The sequence below is a fragment of the Phyllostomus discolor genome, chromosome 9, assembly GCF_004126475.2.
Source record: "Phyllostomus discolor isolate MPI-MPIP mPhyDis1 chromosome 9, mPhyDis1.pri.v3, whole genome shotgun sequence".
Classification (NCBI taxonomy): domain Eukaryota; kingdom Metazoa; phylum Chordata; class Mammalia; order Chiroptera; family Phyllostomidae; genus Phyllostomus; species Phyllostomus discolor.
The window spans coordinates 78100629-78126982 of NC_040911.2; positions in this window are offsets into that span (position 1 = coordinate 78100629).

Below are 26354 nucleotides of genomic sequence, written 5' to 3' on the forward strand. Positions count from 1 at the left end.
CATTACACTCATGGGGTTTCTCTCCTATCTTAATTCTCTGGTGTGCACTAAGGTGTGACTTTTGAAAGGGTTTTCTCATATTCATTATGTTCATAGAATTTTTATACCTGTGCTCTCTGACATGTTCTGGGAGTTGAATTATGGGCAAAAGGTATTCCACTTACATTACATTCATAGGGTTTCTCTCCTGTATGAGTTCTCTGATGTGCATTAACATATGACTTCTTGGAGAAAGATTTCCCACATTTATTGCATTCATAGGGTTTCTCCCCTTGTGAGTCCTTACATGTGCACAAATGTCTGAAGTCTTTGAGAAAGTTTTCCCACATTCATAGCAATTCTCTCCTGTTATGGGTTCTTTGATGTGCCCTCAAGGCTGAATTATTGGCAAAAGTTTTCCCACATTTATTGTATTCATAATATTTTTTCCCTTTGTGAATTCTCTCATGTCCACTGAAGTAGAATTTCATGGAGGAGGTTGTCCCACATTCATTACATTCATGAGGTTTCTCCCCTGTGTAAATTCTCTGATGTCCACAGAGGTGTGTCTTTTTAGAGAAAGTCTTCCCATATTCATTCCATTCCCAAAGTTTCTCCCCCTTTGTGAATTCTCTTATGTCCACTGAAGTGTGATTTCTTGGAGAAGGTTTTCCCACATTCATCACATTCATAGGGTTTGTCTGCTATGTGAACTGTCAGATGTCCACCAAGGTCTGATGTCTGACAGAAAGTTTACCCACATTTATTATATTCACAAAGGTTGGCCCCCATATGAATTCCAGTATAATGAATAGCGTGTGAATTTGAACAAGGGATTTCCCACATTCCTTGCATTCGTACATTTTCTCCTCTGAATGAGTCCTCAGATGCTAAATGAGGTGATTTTCTAGTAAAGGGATTTTTCTCCACTTACCACTTTCAAACAACTTCTCTCCTTCTGAATGAGGTACATTGAGGAGTGTGTTTTAATGCAAGAATCCCCCATGTCTACCACATTGGTAGCATTTCTCTTCTTACTGAGTTCTCTGATGTTTTGTAAGGTATAATTTGTGGTAGGGGCCTTTATACACCTATTCAAAACACAGAACTCTGGATCGAGTTTTCTTTGCATTTACTGCTTTCAAATCACACTGTCCAGTGTAACAGTTCTCTAAGGCTGAGTACAGACAAATTCCCGTTGAAGTTATTTTCACTTTCATTACGTTTGTGTTGTGTCCTGACCATGTGAATTTTACTATATTCCACAATGGTGATTTTGTCACACAATCTCCCACATGCATTCAGATCAAAGCATTTCCCCCTTGTGCCAGTTCTCATGTGGTTAAATAGAGTCTCTATTGGTTTTTCCTAAATTCATTAATCTTACAGGATTCCTCTCCTGTTAGATAACTCTTAGCACAGAGGTTTCTCTTGTTTTTTCCCATTTCCCCTCAATGTGGACATTAACTTTGTAATATCCTGGGCCCCTCTGCTTTAGGAATTCTTCCTCTAAGGACCAGGGCTCTTCACTTGTTCCAACTTGAAGATCACCTGTGGTTTGGTAATGCAATACCCCATGGTGATGTGGTGGTGGTTCTTCAAAATCACATCTTTGCTCAGGCTCCTCTGAGCAGGGCCCCTGTACTGACACTCATCCTTGGTGAACTCCACAGTCACCTGCTCGAATTACACTGATCCACGAGCTGTGTTCATTTTCTGCTATTCCTGGAAAGAGGTAAAAAGAACCTGAAGGTTTGCTTGGGTGCACAGCCTCTGCTCCTGCACACATCCAGCATCACTGAGATCAGGTCCCTCAGGCAGAGGGGGCAATAGTGAGGAGGCCAGGCTGGTGTACATATGAGCAAAGTGAATGGCAAATACCAAACATCTTTAATTGTACACCCCAATTCAATATTTAACTCCCAGGCTTCTGACAGTTACCTTTATTATGTGACAGTATTCAATTGCCCTCTTCATTGCCTAAATTGATTCTACATGATGTTCCCATCTGTCTGGACTCTGATGTAATTCTTTTGTCATTTTTGAAATAAGATTTCTTAAAGGGAGACGTATATGTTGTTAACAGTTTAGAAGTACATTGGCTACAGGTAACAAATATTCAGCTATCATTGTTAAATCAAAGCAGAGTTTAATTAGAGATTTATTTTCTTTGCCAGTCCACAGCTGAGCAGTTCTCTGATGTCATCAATATTTTAGTCCCTTTCATCTTTCTGCTCATCTTTATTATTTTATCTTCATTGCTACTGTGTAATTGCATTATGGGACCTCCATAGCGACCTTCTAGCTACACACCAGGTAAGAAAAAGAAAAATGAAATGAAGAGGGGTGGGTACTACAGTTAGAGCAGACAGTTGGTACCCAGGACACTACAATTTTTCTCACATTTCCATCATCTGCATAATATCTCTTTGAGCATAATTGCCTGCACTCTTGTAGTTTTCTGCTTATCTCTTTTTTACCCTTATACTGTCCTCTATGCTACCTTTCTAAAAATATGTATATTTACTATGTAATGTTCTTGTTTAAAATTTTAAGAATTTATCTTTGCCTAAAAGAGAAAGAATTTCTTAGAGATGCAAATAAATAGATCCTTTTATAACCATATGCCCTTAGAATATCCCATGCTGGACTCATTACAGGTACTAAGCAATCATATGTTAACTTGATACTCTTGTTGCTTTTCCTGCCTGGGAGAGCCTAGATCCATTCTCCTTGGCCAATTCAGAAAACAATATAAATATTTTTCTTCTGTAAAGCTTTGCTTTCCTGATGTTATTGCTCAGAAAAATCTGTTGCTTTCTTTTGTGTGCATACACAACACTTCATACTTGCATTTGTCATTGTACTTATGGCACTGCTGCATTGTATTCAGATGGGCTCTGATTTCTATTTCAAAAGGCTTCACCTATCTGAATATTCTCTGCACATTTCAGAGTAAGTAGTTCATAAATATTAGTTGAATGAAAAGGGAAAGTGTATTAGTTTTAATTATCCTGTGGCATATGATGTATAACTTCAAGAAGGGGTATAGTTTGTTATTCACAAATAGGTGAGAAGCACTTTGAGGAGAAAAGTAGAAAGTGATAATTAAGGCAGATCAAGTCACTTTTTTATGTAGTGGAAAAGATTTACTTCAGAGATATCAGTTATGGAGAGGGATATTTTCAACAGATTGAAAAGATATCAATAGAACTTGGAAAATAAATTGGCCATAGAGGTAAAGTTTTTCAACTCTTTTTATTTTTAGATAATGTCTAGATATAGGTTCCCAGGGTAACCAACAACAACAAAAAAAAGCAAACAAAAATAACTATCAAAAGTTTCAGGAGAGAGGTGAAATCTGATCATAGGAGACAGACCACAGCTAAAGTATGTTGTAGATCAACCAAAAAGTGGTAGTACAGTTGAATTTTTATTAAGGGAGCTTTTTGCTGAATTTATTCATCAACTTGTTGAATAAGCACTTTATCATGTCCCACTATTCACTGGTCCTACCAGTTGAACTCTCTTTTACCAAAAGTGTGTGATGTTTGTCCTCAAAGCTGGTTATACTAGTTGTAGTTGTTACTGCAACTTTGTAATTGAATTAAATTTACCTAATCTGAGGAACAAAATAAAAAATGCTGTTTTTCTAAAAATGAATTTAAATACTTTGGAAAAATTCAATGGATAGGAATTTGTTAAAATGATGTTATTAAAACACGGATAGATAAAACAGCTCTAAAAAGCTGGGAGGATTATTTAAACATAGGAAGATTGAGTACTTTTATTATCTTACAGGTATCTAAATTCTTAACCCCCTTTAAAGAAAGCAAGTCTGGATATTACAGAAATTACATTCTGTTATAATTTATAGAGGAAAAGTAAAATAGAACTCTAACCAGCAGACACAATTCCAAGAATAGACAAAAGCAATAGTAATGTGATAGTTGTTATCCTGATAGTGTGGATGAAAAACAGGGCACGTACTAAACCTGACAAGCTCAGGGGAAGTAAATAAGGTGGGCCTTACAAACTCAGAGACTGAAAATAACCACATAAAATGAACATAAAAATTCCTAACTATAGGTGGGTCATGGTAGGTAGTCATGTCCTAGGCCTGTAGCTTCCTTGACAAAGATCAATCTTTTTTTTCCTGACCTCTACTCTTTTTTTAATTGAATTTACTGAGGTTACATTGGTTAATAAAATTATATAGGTTTCAGATGTACAAGTCTGTAATGCATCATCTGTATATTGTATTATGATTTCACCACCCAAGTCATGTATTTAATGCTGCCTGTTTCCATAGCTTCATTCTCCATTATTTGTCCATGGGCACCCTGTGCTGCAGGGAGCTAAACTGGTTCCTCCTTTCCAGGATTGCCCAGAAGAGAACATTCTCTCTCTCCATTGCATGCCTTTATTGTTCATGCTGTTCTCTCTGGAAAAATTTCTCTTTAACTTTCTGCCTCCTAGGTGCTACTCTTGCTTCTCAGCCAGACTTTAGATCACTTCCTTGGTGCCATTCCAGCTCCTCCCCCAACACATACCCACATAGAATGAAAGGCTTCCTGCTCTGTGCTTCTATAGAGCTCTGTAAATTTTTCTATTTTAACATTTACCCTTGCTTTGTGCTATGGACTGAATGTTTGTATATGCTCAAAATTCATATGTTGAAGTTCATGTGATGAATACCATCATATGAATATGGTGGTATTTGGAAGTGGAGCTTTTTGGAAGCAATTAGATCACAAGGGTAGGACCCTCAGGAATGGAATGAGCACCCTTATAGGAAGAGACATGATGAGTCTTGCTTCCTCTCTCCACTTTCTGCCATGTGAGGACACAGAGAAGACGGTCACCTGCAAACCAGGAAGGGGTCCCTCAGCAGACATTGGATATTCCAGCTTCTTTTTTTAAAAAATTTTATTTATTTATTTCTAGAGAGGGAAGAGAGGGAGATAGAGAGAAAGAGAGAGAAACATCAATGTGCGGTTGCTGGGGGTTATGGCCTGCAACTGAGGCATGTACCCTGGCTGGGAATTGAACCTGGGACACTTTTGGTTCCCAGCCCACGCTCAATCCACTGAGCTACGCCAGCCAAGGCTGGATATTCCAGCTACTTGATGTTGAACTTCCCAAGCCTCCAGAACTACAGGAAATAATTGTTTGTTGTTTAAGCCATGGAGTCTGATAATTTGTTACAACAGCTAGAACTGACTAGGACACATAGTAAACATGGTAACTGAGTTCTACTTGATTATCTCCCAACTATACTCCGAGATGCCAGAGGTCAACTATTGTGACTCTATTATTTTATTCCTAACCCACAGAGTAGTCACTGGTACATAACAGTTCTGCTGTGCTTGTTTTATGTTTGATTATCTTTGGAAAATAGTGTCAAGATTACATGACCATGTCCAACATTTCAAATTGTCTTTAACCCTTACATTTCACCTGACAAAAATATGTATCACATAGGATTTTAGCTAGTTTCTCATATCTGCGAACTCCTGATAAACCTGATAAGGCCAAGACATATCCTGATTGAGAAAAATTAAATATTTAAATTTCTTTAGTCATCAGGAAATAATTAAAAACCTGATAAGATACCACTACACATCCATCACAATAGCTAAAATAAAAATAGAAACCAGAAAAATGCCAAGTTTTATCTAAGATGAAGAGCAATCAGAACTTTCACACACAACTGCACAGACACATTTGAAAACTGTGTGGCTGTTACTCACACTGAACGTAGGCATACCCTACCAACGCAACCATCACACTCCCAAGTATGCACACAACAGAAATATGTACATGTGTTTAGTGAAAGACATGTGCCAGAACAGCTGCTATCCACAAAGGGAGGTAGATAAACAATAGTCCAGATTTAACAATCATGGGATGGAGAACTACATTATGAAAGTTTGAGCAATGAAATATTATGTGAGAATAAGACTGAGTGATGTACAGTTAGGCACAATATGGGTGAATCTCACAGACGTGACACTGTCTGAAAGAAACCATACACGGAGAGTGCACACTGTATTTTTCCACTCAGATAAAGAACAGAAACTGGAAGACCTGACTGATGCTGCTAGAAGTCAGGTAGTGATTGGCCCTGGGTCGAACACAGTCAAGCACACAGAGGGGCACAAGGCACAGTTCCAGGGGACAGGAGTTTTGTTTCTCAATGTAGGCACTGGTTCAGTTTGTAAAAAAAAATCACCAAACCCAAATACATTCTGTTTTGTATGCATGTTGTACTTCAATTTTTGAAAAGTTACCTATGTAATGATGTGCCCAAAGAGTCTCAGAGAGTGCTCACCATCATATACATCTGTGGTTCCTACTATTGTGCACATTGAATGACACCTTTATTTCCATTTTTTCAAGTTCACTGCATTAGCACCCACACCAAGGACTTGATGGTTTGAAATTTTTTATTTAGTAGTAGCTACAAGGCATTTAGAGATTCCTCTATGTCAGGATCACTGCAAGGTTAGCAAGGTTAAGACATAGAATACAGAGCCTTGAATGAAGGCCCAGTATTCAGATCTGATTCCAGAGCCCACATGCTATAAAACACCTTCTACAGATATCCTACATTTATTTACTGGAAGGAATTATTTCTTTTTTTTTTTTCTTTTTTTTTTTTTTAAAGATTTTATTTATTTATTTTTAGAGAGGGAAGGGAGGGAAGGAGAGAGACAGAGAGAGAGAGAGAAACATCAATGTGCGGTTGCTGGGGGTTATGGCCTGCAACCTAGGAATGTACCCTGACTGGGAATCGAACCTGGGACACTTTGGTTCCCAGCCCGTGCTCCATCCACTGAGCTACGCCAGCCAGGGCTGGAATTATTTCTTTATGCTTATTAGTCGAGGGCATTTGATTTTTCCATCAGCTAAAGATGGCCAGTATTAACATAAGCAGCTGATATAACTTTAATGGCAATGAAAAAGCTTGATCATTCAGCCTTTGCAGCCTCATTACAGACAACTACTCTACTTCTCAGTCCCCTCTGATAAAACTTACAATGCATCCACCTCCTTCTTGCTATCTGCACACAACCCTGAGTATTCAATCATCTAGATGGGGAACCAGTATGACACAAACAACCTGAGAATCTCAGTGCCTCAAAAACAAACATGTTTATATGTCACTCATAGGCCATCTGAACTGTGGGCCTGTTTTGTTTCTCCTTATTCTGGGCCTGGACAGAATAAGTGGCCTCTATCTGGAACACTGTTGTGCTTATGGCCAAGGCAACAGGGAGCAGTGGAACCACACAATGGCTCTTCACCTGTTTTCTTGGAAGTGGTGGAATCACTCCTGCCCACATTTCTTTGGCCAGAATAAGTCATGTGCTGCACCTGACTTCAATGGGATGGGAATTGTAATTTCCCCATAGCAGTAGGCACAGCAGAATTACAGGGCAGTCATGTGTATCAGCCTCTGGATCGGGAGCACAGGAGGGACAGCAAACATTTGAGGATGATACCACAGGTTATGCAAGCATTTTAAGTCCTACTTAACTGCCACATAAAAAAAAATCTATTAACCAATGGGGAGACAGCTGTATTATTTGGTACTTTATTGTTATTACAAACAGTGCAAACAAATGTTTCCTTAGAGGCATTTCACAAAAGCTAGGATAAATACCTCAAAATGCAGTAGCAAGGTAGTAGTTTCATATGCATCTTGACTTCACTAGGTCTTGCCAAAGTTTTCTCTAAAAAGTACAAATTTACTCTCCTCAGATTCTCCAAGTACTGTTACTGAACACAAGCCTCTAATACTACACAAGTTGGAATCAGGTTTCTTTGGAAAAGAAATGTCACTGAGTGTTAGATCCAGGTGACAATAACATGGGTATTCATCACACTTATCTTTGTATTTTCTCTATATTTGACACATTTCTTAATTCTTTTTTTTTAAATATTTAACTTTATTCTTTCATCCTAACATTACATTGAGGAGCACTTTACACTTCATTAGAATGCCATTTAGACAATGACCAGGTTATTCCTTTCTTTTTTTTTTTTAATTTTAATCATTGTTCAAGTACAGTTTTCTCCCCCCTACTTCCATTCCAGCCCACCAACCCAACCCTCCCCCCTTCCCTACCATTACCCCCCACCCCTAGTTTTTGTCCATGTGTCCTCCAAATTTGTTCCTGTAAACCCTACCCATTCCCCCCTGAAATTCCCTCTTCTCTCCCCTCTGGTCACTGTCAGACTATTCCCCCACCTCAGTGTCTCTGGTTATATTCTGCTAGCTTTTTGTTTTGTTTTGTTGTTTAGATTCCTGTTAAAGGTGATATCATGTGGTATTTGTCTTTCACTGCCTGGCTTGTTTCGCTTAGCATAATGCTCTCCAGCTCCATCCATGCTGTTGCATAGGGTAGGAGCTCTTTCTTTCTTTCTTTCTGCTGCATAGAATTCCATTGTGTAAATGTACCACAGTTTTTTGATCCATTCATTTACTGATGGGCATCTAGGTTGCTTCCAGCACCTAGCTATTGCAAATTGTGCTGCTATGAACATTGGGATGCATAGGTTCTTTTGAATTGGTGTTTTAGTATTCTTAGGATAGAGTCCCAGCAGTGGAATTGCCGGGTCAAAAGGCAGATCTATTTTTAGTTTTCTGAGGAAGTTCCATAGTGTTTTCCATAGTGGTTGTACCAGTCTGCAGTCCCACCAACAGTGCACAAGGATCCCCTTTCTCCACAGCCTCTCCAACACTTGTTGTTTGTTGCTTTGTTTATGATGGTCATTCTGACTGGTGTGAAGTGGTATCTCATTGTGGTTTTAATCTGCATCTCTCTGATGGCTAGCGATATTGAGCATCGTTTCATGTGTCTTTGGATTTTCTGTATGTCCTCCTTGGAGAAGTGTCTGCTCAAGTCCTTTGCCCATTTTTTAATTGGGTTACTTGTCTTCTTAGAGTGGAGCCGTGTAAGTTCTTTATATATTTTGGAGATTAAACCCTTGTCTGAGGTATCATTGGCAAGTATTTTTTCCCATACAGTTGGTTCTCTTTTTATTTTGATACTGTTTTCTTTAGCTGTGCAAAAGCTTTTAATTTTGATGAGGTCCCATTTGTTTATTCTTTCCTTTATGTCCCTTGCTCTAGGGGACAAGTCAGTAAAAAAGTTTCTGCGTGAAATATCTGAGATTTTCCTACCTACGTTCTCTTCTAGGACTTTAATGGTGTCACGCTTTATATTTAAGTCTTTTATCCACCTTGAATCTATTTTTGTATAAGGTGTAAGTTGGTGCTCGAGTTTCATTTTTTTGCAGGTAGCTGTCCAGTTCTCCCAACACCATTTGTTGAAGAGGCTATTTTTATTCCATTTTATGTTGCTGCTTCCTTTGTCAAATATTAATTGACCGTAGAGGCTTGGGTTTATTTCTGGGCTCTCTGTTCTGTTCCATTGGTCCATGTGCCTGTTTTTATGCCAGTACCAGGCAGTTTTGATTACAGTGGCCTTGTAGTATAGTTTAGTGTCAGGTATTGTGATCCCTCCTACTTTACTCTTCTTTCTCAAAATTGCAGCAGCTATTCGGGGTTGTTTACGGTTCCATATAAATTGTTGAAGTGTTTGTTCTATGTCTGTGAAATATGCCATTGGTACTTTAATAGGTATTGCACTGAATGTGTAAATTGCTTTTGGTAGTATGGACATTTTGATGGTATTAATTCTTCCAATCCATGAACACGGTATACGTTTCCATTTGTTTGTGTCTTCCTTGATTTCTCTCCTCAGTGTTATGTAGTTTTCTGAATACAGGTCTTTTACCTCTTTGGTTAGGTTTATTCCTAGGTATTTTATTTTTCTTTTTGCTATTTCAAATGGGATTTTTTTCTTGATTTCTGCTTCTGCTGTTTCATTGTTGGTGTACAGAAATGCCTTTGATTTCTGGATATTGACTTTGTATCCCTCTGTTTTGGCACATTCATTTATTAGGTCAAGCAGTTTTTTGGTGGAGTCTATAGGATTTTCTATGTACACTATCATGTCATCTGCAAACAGTGACAGTTTTGTTTCCTCCTTTCTGATTTGGATGCCTTTTATTTCTTTTTCTTGTCTGATTGCTGTGGCTAGAACTTCCAGTACTATATTGAATCGAAGTGGTGAAAATGGACATCCTTGTCTTGTTCCTGTTCTTAGTGGAAAAGATTTTAATTTTTGCCCATTGAGTATAATGTTGGCTGTAGGTTTCTCATATATGGCCTTTATTATGTTGAGGAATGCTCCCTCTATTCCCACTTTACTGAGTGTTTTTATCATAAATGGGTGCTGTACCTTATCAAATGCTTTTTCTGCATCTATTGATATGATCATGTGGTTTTTGTCTTTGCTTTTGTTTATGTGATGTATTACATTTACTGATTTGCGAATATTGTACCATCCTTGCATACCTGGAATGAATCCCACTTGGTCACGGTGTATGATCTTCTTAATGTACTGTTGGATGTGGTTTGCCAGTATCTTGTTGAGGATTTTAGCATCAATGTTCATCAGTGATATTGGCCTGTAGTTTTCTTTCTTTGTTGTGTCTTTATCTGGTTTTGGAATTAAGATGATGTTGGCCTCATAAAAGGAGTTTGGGAGTCTTCCATCTTTTTGGATTTTTTGAAATAGTCTGTGAAGAATAGGTGTTAGTTCTTCTTTAAATGCTTTGTAGAATTCTCCTGTGAAACCATCTGGTCCAGGGCTTTTGTGTGTTGGGAGTTTTTGGATTACTGCTTCAATTTCTTTTGCTGTTATTGGTTTGTTCAGGCTTTCTGCTTCCATTTTATTGAGTTTTGGAAGATTATATTTTTCTAGAAATTTGTCCATTTCATCTAGGTTTTCAAATTTCTTGGCATACAGCTCTTTGTAGTAATTTCTTACAATCCTTTGTATTTCTGTGATATCTGTTGTAATCTCTCTTCTTTCATTTCTGATTGTGTTTATTTGGGTTTTCTCTCTTTTTTTCTTGATGAGTCTGCTTAAAGGCTTGTCGATTTTGTTTATCTTTTCAAAGAACCAACTCTTGGATTCATTGATCTTTAGAATTGTGCTTTTAGTCTCTATGTCATTTAATTCTTCTCTGATCTTGGTTATTTCCTTCCTTCTGCTTGCTCTGGGCTGTCTTTGTTGTTGTTCCTCGAGTTCTTGTAGACGTAGGGTTAGGTTGTTTGTTTGAAATGTTTCTAACTTTTTTAGGTGGGCCTGTATCGCTATGAACTTCCCTCTCAGGACTGCCTTGGCTGTGTCCCATAAGTTTTGGGTTGTTGTGAGTTCGTTTTCATTTGTTTCCAAAAACTGTTTGATTTCTTCCCTAATATCATTCTTGACCTATTCCTTGTTTAATAGCATGCTGTTTAATCTCCATGAGTTTGAGTGTTTTGGGTTTTTTTCCTTGGGGTTGATTTCTAGTTTCAGGCCCTTGTGATCCGAGAAATTGCTTGGTATGATTTCAATTTTTTTGAAATTTTTGAGGCTTGTTTTGTGTCCTATCATGTGGTCAATCTTTGAAAATGTTCCATGTACATTTGAAAAGAATGTGTATTTAGCTTCTTTGGGATGGAGGGCCCTGTAAATATCAGTAAAGCCCATTTCGTCTAGGGTATTGTTCAATGCCACAATATCTTTGTTGATATTTTGTTTGGAAGATCTGTCCATTTTTGATAGTGGGGTATTAAAATCCCCCACAATAATTGTGTTGCTGTCCATATCTTTCTTGAAGTCCTCTAAGATTTTCTTCATGTATTTGGGTGCTCCTATGTTGGGTGAATATATATTTACAATATTTATGTCTTCTTGGTGAATTCTTCCCTTGAGTATTATGAAATGATCTTCTGGGTCTCTCTTTATCATCCTTCTTTGGAAGTCTGTTTTGTCAGATATGAGTATTGCTACCCCGGCTTTTTTTTCCTGTCCATTTGCTTGGAAAATTTGTTTCCAGCCCTTCACTTTCAACCTGTGCAGATCTTTTATCCTGAGGTGGGTCTCTTGTAGACAGCAGATATGTGGGTCATGTTTTCTTATCCAATCAGCTATTCTATGTCTTTTGATTGGAGCATTTAATCCATTTACGTTTAAGGTTATTATTGATAGGTACTTATTCATTGCCTTTTATGTACATGTGATCCTCTCTCACTCTCTCTTTTCCTTTCTTTCCTTAAAGCAGTCCCTTTAGCATCTCTTGCAGAGCTGGTTTAGTGGAGGTGTATTCTTTTAGACTTCTTTTGTCTGAGGAGCTTCTTATTTGGCCATCTATCTTAATTGAGAGCCTTGCTGGGTAAAGTAGTCGTGGTTGAAGGCCTCTGGTTCTCATTACTTGGATTATTTCTTGCTATTCTCTTCTGGCTTGGAGTGTTTCCATTGAGAAGTCAGCTGTTAGCCTTATTGGGGCCCCCTTGTATGTTACTTCCTTCTTCTCCCTTGCTGCCTTTAAGATTCTCTCTTTGTCTTGAAATTTTGCCATTTTAATTATGATGTGTCTTGAGGTGGGCCTCTTTGGGTTCCTCTTGATTGGGACTCTCTGTGTTTCCTGGATTTGTGTGACTTTTTCTCTCATCAAATTAGGGAAGTTTTCCATCATCACTTGTTCAACTAGGTTTTCTATCCCTTGTTCTTCTTCTTCTCCTTCTGGTATCCCTATTATATGGATATTATTACATTTCATATTGTCTTGCATTTCTCTTAATCCCTCTTCATTTTTTCTGAGCCTCTTTTCCTTTTCTTGCTCTTTCTGGGTGTTTTCTTCTACTTTGTCCTCTAGCTCGCTGATCCGATCTTCTGCTTCATCGATCCTGCTTTTCATTCCTTCTACTGTGTTCTTCAGTTCAGAAATTGTATTCTTCATTTCCTCTTGGCCCTTGTTGAGAGTTTCTATTTCCTTTTTTATGCTGATGTAGTTTTCATTGAGTTCATTGTAGCTTCCCTGTAGTTTCTCGTAGCTCATTGTGAGCTCATTGAGCTTCCTGACAATCACTGCTTTGAATTCAATATCTGATAGTTGAATTGCCTCTGTTTCATTTAGCATTCTTTTTGAGGCTTCCTCCTTTCCTTTCATTTGGGGAGTATTTCTTTGTCTTCCCATTGTTTGTGAGACTCTTCTTGTTCACCTTAGCTTCTTATATTGATCTCTTCTGTCTCCCTGGGTTTATGTTGTGAACTTCTTTAGTAGAATAGCAGTGAGTTTCAGTGGTGCTGTTTCCTTGATCTCCCAAGCTCACTGGTCTTGGGCTGTCATTTAAGTTGGCTTTGTGTTTGCCTTTGGGTTTTGATTGTTGTTGAGTCTTTCTTTGGTGGTTCCTTCCCACCAGCTGGTTAAATGTGGGTCACTCTGTCCACCACCTTCTGTATTTTGTTGTGCTGGTGAGGGCAGGTTGTGTTGAAGCTGGTTCTTCTGTGTGTACAAGGTTTAAAGAAATCTTGTTCAGTTGCTTGTATTGGGTACTGTCTCTACTGTTTAGTTGTAATTCCAGATAAGTCCTGGATTGAGGTTTGTGTGGTTACTACTCCCTCCTTCACCTTCTTCTGTTGTTATCTGTTAGTGGTTCCTTTGTTGTTGGGTTTCCTCTTCCAGTGGGTATCCTGGTGTTCACCTCCTCCACTTATTCTTTTTTGTCCTCAGTTGGAGGGGGAAGGCAAAATGGTTTAAGACAGCAACAGAGAATTCTATGCTATTTACAGTAGTAGCAAGTAGGGAAGATATAGGAGATCCTTTCACTATGTATAGTGTTAACCGTGGTCTTCCACCCAGCTAGCTGATTTTTAGAAAGGATGGAAAGAAGATAAGACTCTTGTTGGGGGAGGAAGGATTGTGAGCTGGATCTATAAAGCAGGGAGGTTGTGGGCGGTCAGATTCTGGGGTAAGGTGAGAGTAAAGGATAGTAAATAGGTGTAGTGTGTGAGAGAATAGAGTTAACCACTACAGTAATAGAGTTCAGGAAACTTTGAAATGGGCTAAGATCTGGGGGGGGGGGGGGGAGTGTTGGGAAGTAATTACAATTGCATGGAATAGCAGTTATTTACAATAATATTATGGCAACATTCATATGACAGAGTCTATGAGATCTAGGTAACAAGAATAGGGAGTACCGAACATCGAGTAGTATGCTGATGGGACACAGGTGAGTTAATGGACAGTAGATTAGTAATAGAGTATAGAAAGAGATATCAGGGGGAAGCTGTCAGGTCATACAATATATCCAGCCTAACAAAGCAGGCTATAAAAAAAGAAGAGGGATATAAAAATACTGTTTAAAAAAAGATGTAGGAACACTGGAAAAATAATAATAATACAAATATGCAATAACTTGCAGGTTCTCTGTAATAGCAGGGTGACATTTATCTCACTGTCCCATCTGTTGTGATGCCCCTTCTTTGGGTTCAACTTTGGTCTTTTCACAGATCCAGGATTTTGTCTCACTTGTAGGTATTTAGGAAAAAATTTTAAAAAGTAAAAAATAGAAAAGGCAGATGAAGGAAGGAAGAAGAGATAAAGTTGGAGGACAGGAAGGAGGAAGGAATAAAACAAGAAATCAGGTAAGAGAGGAAAAAGAAATCAAAAGAGAATAAAAACAATAAAACTTAAAAAATTAAAAATTGTTAAAAAAAATAGAATCAAATTAAAAAGTCTCTTGATTTCAAAGTGGCCAAACTGGTTTTTCTGCTCTTGCTGGTTGAGGCAGGCTGAAGGATGATTTGTTTGGCTTTTCTTCCTTGGCCAGTGGAGTTCGCACTGGCTCCTCAGCTTTGGGCCCTGGGTGTGGGAATCAGGTCTTTCCCCAGGGTTACTGCTGTGGGCTGGTGTGCGGGGATGCTCTCCTTGCAGGCACGCCCGTGCGCCAGTGTGCCCGACCGCTGGTGCGCCCACAGCTGGATAGCAGACAGGCTGTAGCCACTGATCACTTTAGGAGAATTCCCCAAACAGTGTCTGTGCCTATTCACTCCTTCCTCTTGAGAAATTCCTCCCTTTCAAGCCCGCTGCTCCCCACAGTGGCCTGGCTTCTCCCGCCGTGGCCTGGCTTCTCCCACCGCCAAAGCTCCAGCCAGACCAGTGACCGTGGGATTCCGGGTGGCTGCGCGACTCGGCCCCTCTGGTGTCCACCTCCTCCAAAGGTGCTCACCGCCCCTGTGTGTTTGCCAGCACCTGGATTCCTCCCAGAGCCGCTCAGACCTTGCTCGGCTGGGGAGGGAGCAGTTGACCTGGCTCTCTCCCAAGAACCCTATGGTAAACCCAGAAGCGGCCCCGGGACTGGGGCTGCAGCCCCGGGACTACACGCTTGTCCTGGGACCCTACCTTGCTGCAGCACTCCCCTTAGGATCTGTTCTTTGTTCTTTCAGTTCTGCCACAATCCTTGGTCCTCTGTTTTCAAAAATGCTGAAATATGTTGGTTGCTTGCCTTTCTACTCCATACATCGGTCAGGATTTTCTCCCCTGAGCAGAGAAAAGCCGAACCTGCTCCTTCCTACTCTGATGCCATCTTAGATCCCCCCACATTTCTTAATTCTTAACTAATTAATTAATACTTCATAAGAATATTTTTAAAACTAAAGAAAAATGAAGAGAAGGTCCATAAAAGCTTCTTCGTGTCTATTGCCACTACCTTCTAACCATGGAATTACAGATTTTATGTAGAGTGATCTAGAAGCTTTCTTCTGAACGTTCACAAATGCTCTTCTATTATTTTCACCTCTACTTGCGAAGTATTTTTACAAGTACATAACTAACATAATCATTTTTTTTGCTGATTTTGTAATATTACCCATTAGAAGACATTGTTGATGGCCCTCTACCCTGTGTTCCTTGGCCCACTTGAACTCCCTGAGGTTGTAAACAATTCCCCCAAGTGCCGGTGTTTCTGTTTGCTTCTAAGCACTTTCATGCCTCTGCCTGAAAGTTACCTCTGGCCTCAGGAGCATACCTGGCCCATAAGTAGCAAACTGAAAGAGCCAGAACCTTAATATCCCCAAGAACAGCCCTCAACCAACAAGGAGCAGAGATGCTCCAGATTCCTGAACTGTGTTCCTTCTCAGAGTGTCCTCAGAGGGACTGTGCCCCAGTTGCCCATAGTGGCAATGTGCTTGTTAACACACAGTTTATTGGTCTTTCTCTCTTTTTGTCTTACTCTTCCGGTCCCCTTGCTATGGTTTCTCTCAGATAAACTACTTGCATATCAATGCTTGTCTCAGTCCTGCTTTGCAGGTGTACAGGTGGAAAATTATTTTCCTCTAGCTTGAGCCCTGTAAGTTGGACTGACAAAAGACAGAGGAGTATCAGACAAACAGAGGTTTATTAACATGTGCATTATACATACATAAGAGCATCAGTGATGAGTAACTCAGAGTGGTGGTGAGAACTTGAGCTTTAAAAAAGTCTGTAGAGAACTGACAAGACAAAATTTCAGGGATATAAAATTGTGAGAGGGTAAATATATGGGGAAGCTAATGGAAGATAAGTGTTGTTTTAGCAAGGTTTGTTATGTAGATTCTTCTGTTGCCATTTCTGGGCTAAGAATATAGAGTTGTCTCCAGTGATTAACTTTTATTTTCCTGGTAGAGAAGGGAGAGAGAATATCCTTACAAAATTATGCCTTGCTGTTAATAACTAGTAGAAGGGCCAAGATTGAGAGCTTTTCTTGTATCTGCATCTTTTCAGTCGTCTTCCAGATAATCAATATGCCAAAATGGCATATTTTTGGATGGCATACTCTGCTACCTTTCAAGGATTATTCCGATGAAAAAAGCAGAGAAATTTAGGTTTTAGCCAAACTGATGTCCTCCCTTGCCTCCCCACCAATTCCTTCAGCTTTCTAAAATCATGCTATCTTTTAATACTGCAATAAATTGGCTCAAGTCTCCCTACCCCTTGAGATGCTTCTGAAGATCTGTTGGGGGGAGAGGGAAGGGTGTTTGCAGCCTTCTCAGTCAGTGTGCCCTTGGCCTGCTAGCTTGGTGTTTTGTTGCTCAGTTGCTGTCTCTTCTCACCAGCCTGCTTTGCCCACAATGGTTAACACCCCATCAGTTCATCTCCCCCAACTAACTCATTACACAAACCTCTTACATTTAACAACTTGTTACTGCAATTTTGAGTTAATGTAGTGGATTATAGAAAATAACAAGAAATTCCTTAAAATTGAACTTTAGAGCTCTCTGTTCTAAAAATGCATTAATTTTTCCCAGCCATGGGAACCTTCTTTTAGGTTACATTTGCCTTAATCTTCTAAATCCTCTCTCCAGACCCTTTCCTCCTGCTTCCCATCTGTTTGATTCTAAAACCAAATTCCTATAATTTACTTTGATTAGATGTTCAGCTCTGCCCCTAATTTAATTCCTGTGTTACCCTTGTATAGCACCAACTCCTCAAAGTGTTTTCTCGAACAAAAGGCCATCTAATCATCTTTGCACTTGAGCCTCACAAAGCACAGGCAGGACTTTTTAAATGGCATGCTTTTCTAAACATAATTCAAATTCTTCTGCCCATGCCATTCGTTGTTTGGAGAAGGGGTACAGCCTAAATATTTATTCTCTTCTATTTCAGCTCAGAGCTTGAGGATTGAGGGTTTTTTTTTTAATTTTTCTTTTAGTTACATTTGACTGTAACAGTAGCATGGTGAAACTCTTTTTCAATGAAACATTCCAGTATTTCATATCTCTACAATTTCTGTGAGTTAGGACAATGTTAGTTGCAAGTGATGGAAACCAAACCCAATATACCTTAAGGAGAAAAGGCACAATATTAGTTCATGTAACAACAATGCCTCAGGTCTTACTTCAGGTACAGCTAGATCCAGGGGATTGTGTATTTTCAGGACACAGTGTTGCTCTGTTTTTGTTTCTCAGTTCCTTTGTTTTTTCTGTGTTGGCTTTACTTCCATGCAAGTCCTTCCAAAGTTTTGGCAAGATGACAATGAGCTTGTATCCTGCCTGCTGGGAAAGGGAGTGCCTTTTCCCTGATATTTCCTCAAAAGCCCTGTTTGTTTGTTTTTTCTCTAATTATTCAAGATGAATCATGTGTCAATTTAGGAATCAAACATTGTGGGCAGGAGTATCCAACCAATTTCCACTTCTGGAAGCGGTCTCCAGGTAGCAGAAGTTTTATTTCCCACAAGATGTCATTGTCCTCACAGGTGAGGAATGGATGGTGATCAAGCAAATGCAACACACACCCAGGGACTAGAGAAGACTTTTAAAGGCTGCCAAAAACCTACTTGCACTTTCTGTTATTTTATCAGAAGAGGGAAAAAAGATTATTTAAATTATGAAACAATGAATACATAAATGGACATTTAGAATAAAGGCTGCTTTTATTTGGGGACTAATTATTGAAAGCCAACTAATAACTTAATCACAGCACAGAGTGTGGAATGCACCTAACTTTTTGTACATACAGATAAGACAGAGTATTACTGAAATGCTCTCTGGTTTCATTTGACGTCTATTTGCTAATGTAAAAGAGCATTTTCTATTTTAATTCTAATGTCAAGTTTTGAAGATTTATCCTGAAACTGATGACAAAATGTATGTTTTGCATGAGTTTCCCCCATAATATTCATTGGGTAAGAAAGGAGAATCATTTCTCTCAGGGAAGCTATTTAAAAATAATCAGGAAATTGTACTTAAATACATCCTTTTCAGAATATGGAGCACAATAAGAGTCAACGAGAAAAATTACCATGGGTGGGAGCAGTTAGAGAGGATTCGATGAAAAATAAGTAGATCATGAATTCTGCCTTTAAGAGTAAGTAGGATAAAACAAAAGAATAAGTAGGATTTCATACCTGAAACCAACATAACCTTATATCAAAAAGAAAGAGAATGTACAATTTTTTAAAGTGAAGAAAAAGTATAAATTTGAAGTTGAATTTAAATGGTTTTCAAGGAACTAAATGTGTCTTAGTAATAATAAGAAGCTTAAAGCAATAATTTCAAACTTCCTAGCAAGTGTTGGTAATATGTTACTTCTGTATTATTTTACCCACATATTTACCAGACCAAAACTGATTACAAAGAAAATATTAATGGATTATGCAAAATATCTGGCTGCATTATTTTATAGATAACTAAAGAATAAAGGTTTTCAAATCACATTACTTAGGTAGCTAATCAAATGACTCCCTAAATTGGCATCTGTGCAAATTTTTTCCTCAAAATACCTTACCCAGGGATGCCTCTTTTAACTTTGTGTTCTTGATCATGGAAGTTATCACTTGACTGGTTCTTTGGGTTCTTTGAAAAGCATAGAACACAAAGTGAAAAATAACCAAAGACTAATTCAAAACCATTACTGGGTTAGCTGTAGGATTAAATAATTAATGATATGCCTCAACCACTTTAAGACAATCTTCATAAAGTGGACAGAGATATACCAGCTACTGGCTTGATCCATGTACTATCCAGTGTCTGGGCTAGCATATGGCTTCATACCAGTACTACTGAAATAATTGAGTTGGTAAATCCACCAGATTATCAGTTTCAAAAGATAGTGGCCTCTTTTTCACATGTTTCCAGCTGCCCTCAAAACTTGACAGAACCTTTATCTTTGATTTCGTCTTAACATTTATTCCCAAATAGGGTATTTCAGAAATGCTATGAAGAATAACTTATTCCATAGAAATGGGTAGGGTTGAATGCCATCATTGGAGATGAATGGATCTTTGAAGGTTTACCCATGAAGACAGATTAACATCACAAGGTTTGAGTACTGCTCTGAACAGTATACAAACCCCTCTGATCTGGAAGCCACATAGGATCCCATGCTCCCTCAAGGCTTCTTACCCTTGTCCATCACCAATGGCTGCCAACAACAAGGGAATGGGCTCTCTTCTCATTTACATAGCCCTCCTTCTGTCTCAGCTGGAAACCACAACACACCAAGGCATTCAATTAAAGAAAAAACAGCAACTGAACTTATTTAAATCTTAAAAAATTCAGATTTGAAGTAGTTTTCAGGCCATTTATAATTTTTAACCAAGCTGTTACAAGGCCAATGCCTGTAAACTAAAAATATTAAACTTGAGGGGGGCAAAAGAGAGAGAAAGAAGGAAACAAAAACAACAGAAAAACTTGGTTAAAAAGAAAATGAACTGTACCACAATTCAAGCATTACCTTTTGGATCATAGATAGTCAATTATTAGTTCTTCTAGAACTTAGAAATGGACTCGTGGATCAGCATTCTGTTGGCTTCTAACCTTTGGTCCACGGCAGTGCAGGCTTTATGTCACCTGCATGTGACTGAAGGGAAAAGCTGTGAATTTTGACTGAATGAATTTCCTAACTGCAAGGCCACATACAATATGGGATCAGGGAAAAGAGAGTACTTATAGTTAAAAGGGGACCACTTGATTTCTTGTTTTTCTGCCACTGAATCTAAAATCCTTGGTGCATCTTATTCTTTTCTTTTATTACAATGGAAAAATATCTTGTACAATCAAAGGTGAATCCTTGAATATTTGCATGGTATTATATGTCCTCCCTAATCTACACAAAAGATTGTGCTTCTGAAATTATTTTCTTAGAAATTTATTTTTAAGTATAGTGTGAATTAGAGATATTTATTTTCTCCAAGGTAAAGGCAATTTTTTTAGAAGTATGTGTGTCTTTTTTTATGCTACCTCTGTTTCAGCATTCTATTTGTATGTGTATGTACCAGTAAACATTTTTTCACCTATTGTTTTTAAAAATGCATACATTATATTATGTCATATTGCATTTGTTTATCAAAAGGTTTTTTATTGTATATTTTTCTTCCAGATTAAACCTTAGAATGAGATTGTCAATCATATTAAAAGGATAAAATTCTTTTGAAAATATGATTCTTATTCTTGCACATTGATTTTTTTATTTACTTTGGAAAAAGATATTGAATTTCATAAAAATAAACCAAAAAACTTTGAAGTTACATTGTATTCAAATTTGTACTTAAGTAAATTAAAAACATTACAATATAAATTTTTCCCATTCTTGAAATAAAAGTATTTTCATAAAACCGTATAGTTTTTCTCCCATTGGTTGTGAGTTTCTGTTTGAGGAATTACTATTAATTCAAATTTTTCTTTGTATTGCAAGTGGATTTTTTCCTTTGCATTTTCTAATCATTTCTGCTTACTAGAGAAGCTATTAACTTTATGTGTATATTGCACTTATATCAGATCACTTTACTTAATTACTTATTTGAATAATCTATAATCAATTCTCTTTGGATACACATTATTTATTTTAAAATATAAGTGATAGAAAATAACAATAAAAGTTAAAAGTTAAATAAAAGTTAAAATTAATCATCCTTATAAATTCTTAACATGATATCACTTTGCTTTAGATATTTTTAAAGAAACTATTGTTGAAGTCCAATGCATATCAAACAAAATTCTATCACTCTGTCAGTAGTATTCACTATCAATAAATTAGGGATTATATTTTTATTCATTTTTATACTATTACAAAAATGTATACTTATGTGTGTCACTGTTTGTATAACATTTAAAACAAATGAACATTATATTGTATATATTATGCTTTTTTTACAAAAATACATTTTATGGTACATACCCATGTAATACCTTATCTATTGTCTGTTCGTGTTAGTATAATTTAAGTACACCAAAGTGTACAATTTTTACCCAGTCTTCCTTGAAGGACCAGTATTTTAGTACTACACAAACAGCAACAATGGCCATCTTTGTACAAGTCTTCTTATATCTTTTTGGCAACTTTTGCAACTCCTTCCGTGTTCTATTTATGTTTTCTATTCCTTATTTAGTATATTTTGGTATCATTTTTCATAAAAATCAATATCTAGATTTTCAAACTTTAGTTTGAAATGTAAATGTGTTCTGTTGTAAAAATGTCCTTTAATTTATGCCTGATGTTATATTTTTAATTGATTTAATAACTTTCACTTTGAATTCTTGTTATCACCATTATGACCTTTTATTTAAGCCTTTAACTTGAGTATCTTTGTCCATATGTTCAGTTCTGGGATGTGTCTCTTATAAACAAATACAGATGATTTTAGATATTTTATTTCCTTGTTTGCTTATAGGTATGTTTTGCTTAGTTCAGTACTGGGTATAATCCATACATATATTGTCATTAGTGACATATCGTGGACTTTGTATTCATTAGGGATTATATAAGGCTGCTAGGAACAAATGTCAAAAATTGGCTCAAACAAATCAGGGTTTAATTTTACTCACATAACAAGAATTATTTATAATAGGGGTTTTAAATGAGTGTCTCACTCCTTCCCCATTTATTCTGTTTTGGGTTTGATAGATCCTCATCATCTAAAGATTTAATCTGGAGATGTATTTCTTTACTCTTGTCAATTGTTTCCAATTAAAAATAATAATTGCTCTGCTCCACACATTTTGGAAGATGTTATTCTTCATGTCTATGTACTCCATCTCATAGACTCATTTATTAAAATTTCATACTTTACTCCTTAAAAATATCCCTCCTGACTTACCCCACTGTCACTTCTGCAACTCAATACACTTATTACTTTGTGATGATATAGATGAGGGGGACCCCAAACAACTGGAATTGATTTATAAAAAGTTGTATATTTATTCTTACCTGTTTAAACTTCAGTCACCTTCAAAGTATTCTCCATTGAATGCAATACACCTATCGAGCCATCTTTCCTCTGCTCAAAACAGTTTTTAAACCCATCGATTTTGATGCCTTTTAGTGTTTCTGCCATTTTTGTTTCACCTCTTCCACATTGGCAAAAGGTTCTCCTTAGAGGATTTTCTTTTTCATCCAAGGAAACAAACAAACAAAAAGTTGCTTGGGATAAGATCGGGTGAATAGGGAGGGTGAGGGTATGGCAGTCCTGACATTTTTGTTCAAAAACTGCTGAATGCTCAGAATGCTGTGGGCAGGTGTGCTTGTAAATCAGCCATCATGAAATGGGCAAACACATTGAAAGAGTCTTGAAAAAAATTCACTGAAGCCAAACACAGCCTCTCACAACAACACTAGCTGGTACACTGATATAGATGGGTTTCTAGAACACTCCCTTAGCTGGGGAGGCCTGTACAACAAGGGGCCCACACTTCAGAAAATAATTTTGTTTTTTGGGGGATCCTCCCTCATATAACTTCAAAGATTAATAATGGTATCTTTCCCTATTATCATTCATTTGCTCTTTTATTTCTAAATTGTTTTTTTATTGTTGTTCAAGTACAGTTGTCTCTATTTTCTCCCCACCTCTCCTCTCTGCCCCACCCAAACCCCACCTCCCATTCTCGATCCTACCCACCTTTGGTTTGTTCATGTGTCCTTTACATGATGACCCTCCCCCTTTTCCCCCCATAATCCTCTTCCCCCCTTCCCTCCAGTTACTATCAGTTTGTTCTTTATTTCAATGTCTCTGGTTATATTTTGCTTGCTTGTTTGCTTTGTTTATTAGGTTCCACTTATAGGTGAAATGAAATTTTTTAAAAAAAATTAAAACCCTTGAATTTACAATACCAAGTGTTACAATACCAGTGTTGGAAGCAACCTAAGTGCCCATCAGCAAACGAGTGGATCAAAAAACTATGATACATTTACACAATGAAGTATTCTGCATTGGATAGCCAAACATTAAGTGGCAAAGCAAATTGCAAGTGGGCAAACATTCCAGTAATTCAGAGTGAAGAATAAATTGAAAACTACCACATGGAAATTTACCATAGTGTCTGGTGACTGGGATGATTTTCTATTTTCATGAGAGAAACACAGTGCCTTACCTTTTCTTTTGTGCATTTCAGTCAGTTCCTGACACCCTGCCCAGAAAGGCACATGTCCCTTCCCTTTGAACCTTCTGGCTGTGCCTGGAGCTCTGTGTCACTGCTCACACTCTCTAGTCCCACGGAGCCTCTTATTCTTTGGCTAGTGGAAAGCACACAGCCAGCTCTTCCACGCCACAGACAAAAAGTCAATCATTCCCTGTCCACTTTTCTTTCTAAAATTAACAAACATAGCTTTAATCAAATCCCCCAGATGTAACAAAGTCCCTACAGATTACTTTTTTTTAGTTTTCCTAGTCCAAACAAAGTAAAACCAATAAAGGAACTAGAAGCCTAGATCAGTAGACTTGGAAGCACGACTATGTGCAAATCTCGCATCATCAGTACGTTTCTTCGATTATCTTCCGCAGTGACTTCTCATCCCTGAGTTTTGTTTTCCTCACTTTTAAAAGTAAGAGTTAATATACTCAAGAATCTGAGAAAAATAGATTAAATGATAACATGTTGCCAGTCTTACACTAGAAAGGTGGTTTAAACCTAGAGTGTCTCCCCTTGAGGTAAACTTGATATATAAAAGTGTTTCATAAACTAAAGTGTGACACACGCCCACTAACACAGTGGAGAACAAGTCAGCTGTGGGAACAAATAGAGCCAGACCCAAATGTGCACATAAAAGCAGTGTAGGTGGATATGTCTTTCACTTTTAAAAATTTTTATTTATGTACTAATAAATTTTTGAATAAAACTAATTCAAAATCTAGATGGAGAATAAAATTTGATAAAGGGTACAAATGTTGACTCATATTTCATACTTGTTAAATCCTTTCCTTTTGTTAAAACTTTTTGTCCAAGGTATCATTGGCAAATATGTTTTCCCATTTGGTTGGTTCTCTTTTCATTTTAATAGTGTTTCCTTTAGCTGTGCAGAAGTTTTTTGTTTTGATGAGGTCCCATTTGTTTATTCCTTCCTTTATGTCCCTTGCTCTAGGGGACACATCAGTGAAAATACTACTGCCTGGAATGTCTGAGTTTTTCCTGCCTATGTTCTCCTCTAAGACTTTTATGGTATCACAACTAATATTTAAGTCTTTTACCCGACTTGAATTTATTTTTGTGCCAGCAATACCACTGTTAAGATTATACCCTAAAGATCCTGAAACACCAATTCAAAAGAACCTATGCATCCCAATATTCATAGCAGCACAATTTATAATAGTGAAGTGCTAGAATCAACCTAACTGCCCATCAGTAAATGAGTGTATTAAAAACTGTGGTACATTTACACAATGGAATGCTATGCAGCAGAAAGAAAAAAGGAGCTCCGACCCTTTGCCATAGCATGGATGGAACTGGAGAGCATTATGCTAAGTGAAATAAGCCAGGCAGTGAAAGACAAATACCATATGATCCCATCTATAAGTGGAACCTAATCAACAAAACAAACTAGCAGCAAAATATAACCAGAGACATTGAAATAAAGAACAAATTGACAGTAACCAGAGAGGAATGGGGAAAGGGATAATAGGAAGACAGCCATCAAGGAACATATATAAAGGACACATGGACAAAGCCAAAGTGGGTAGATTCAAGGGTGGGAGGTGGGGGTGGGTGGGGAAGAGGGGTTTGGTGGGGTAAAAATGGAGACAGCTGTACTTGAACAACAATAAGACATAAGAAACAAAGGCAACTGATCGATGTTTCTCTCTCATATCAATATTTCACTCCCTCTCTCTTTCCTTTCTCCCCTCACTAAAAATAAATAAATAAAATATTTTTTAAAAAGTAAAAAGAAAAAACCTTTTTGCATTATTCCCATCCAGCTGTCCAAAACTTAAAAGCATGTATTTGTATGTGTATGTATTTACACACACACATACACATAATTAGAGGGAGAGAGGCAGGAATAACATTCTGTCTATATCTATGTTATATATGCCAGGAAAACCAATAGCAAGTGTTGGTATGTAACTGGAGAAATGACAACTTTCACATATGCATCTTGTGGGAATGCAAAAAGTTATAACAACTTGGAAACCAGTATGGCATTTTCTAAAACACACAAAGATATTTGTAGCCTATGATGCAGCAATTTCACTTTGAATTATAGGTTGTAGAAAAAAAGTCTTAAATGTGTGCTGAAGAATGTTTGTTCAAAAGAATGTATGTATGTGTGTATGTATGTATTAAATCCTCACCTGAGGATATGCTTATTGCTTTTAGAGAGAGAGGGAGAAAAGAGGGAGGGAGGGAGAGAGGGAGAGAGAGACTGAGAGAAATATTGATCGGCTGCCTCCTGTATGCACCCCAACTGAGGATCAAACAAGCCATCTAGGTATGTGCCCTGACTGGGAATCAAACCCACAACATTTTGAGGTATGGGACAATGCTCCAACCAACTGAGCCACACAGCCAGGACCATTATAGTATTATTTAGAAGATCAACAAATTGCTTATAACCTAAATGCAACCAGTAAATCAGTGAATGAACACATTGTGGTCTGTTTATATAATAGAACACCATGGAGCAATTCAACATTGAGTGAATACGATGAGTTGCATAAGAACACATAAGGACACTAACATATACTTAAATAAAAACACATGGAAAATACCACTACTTAC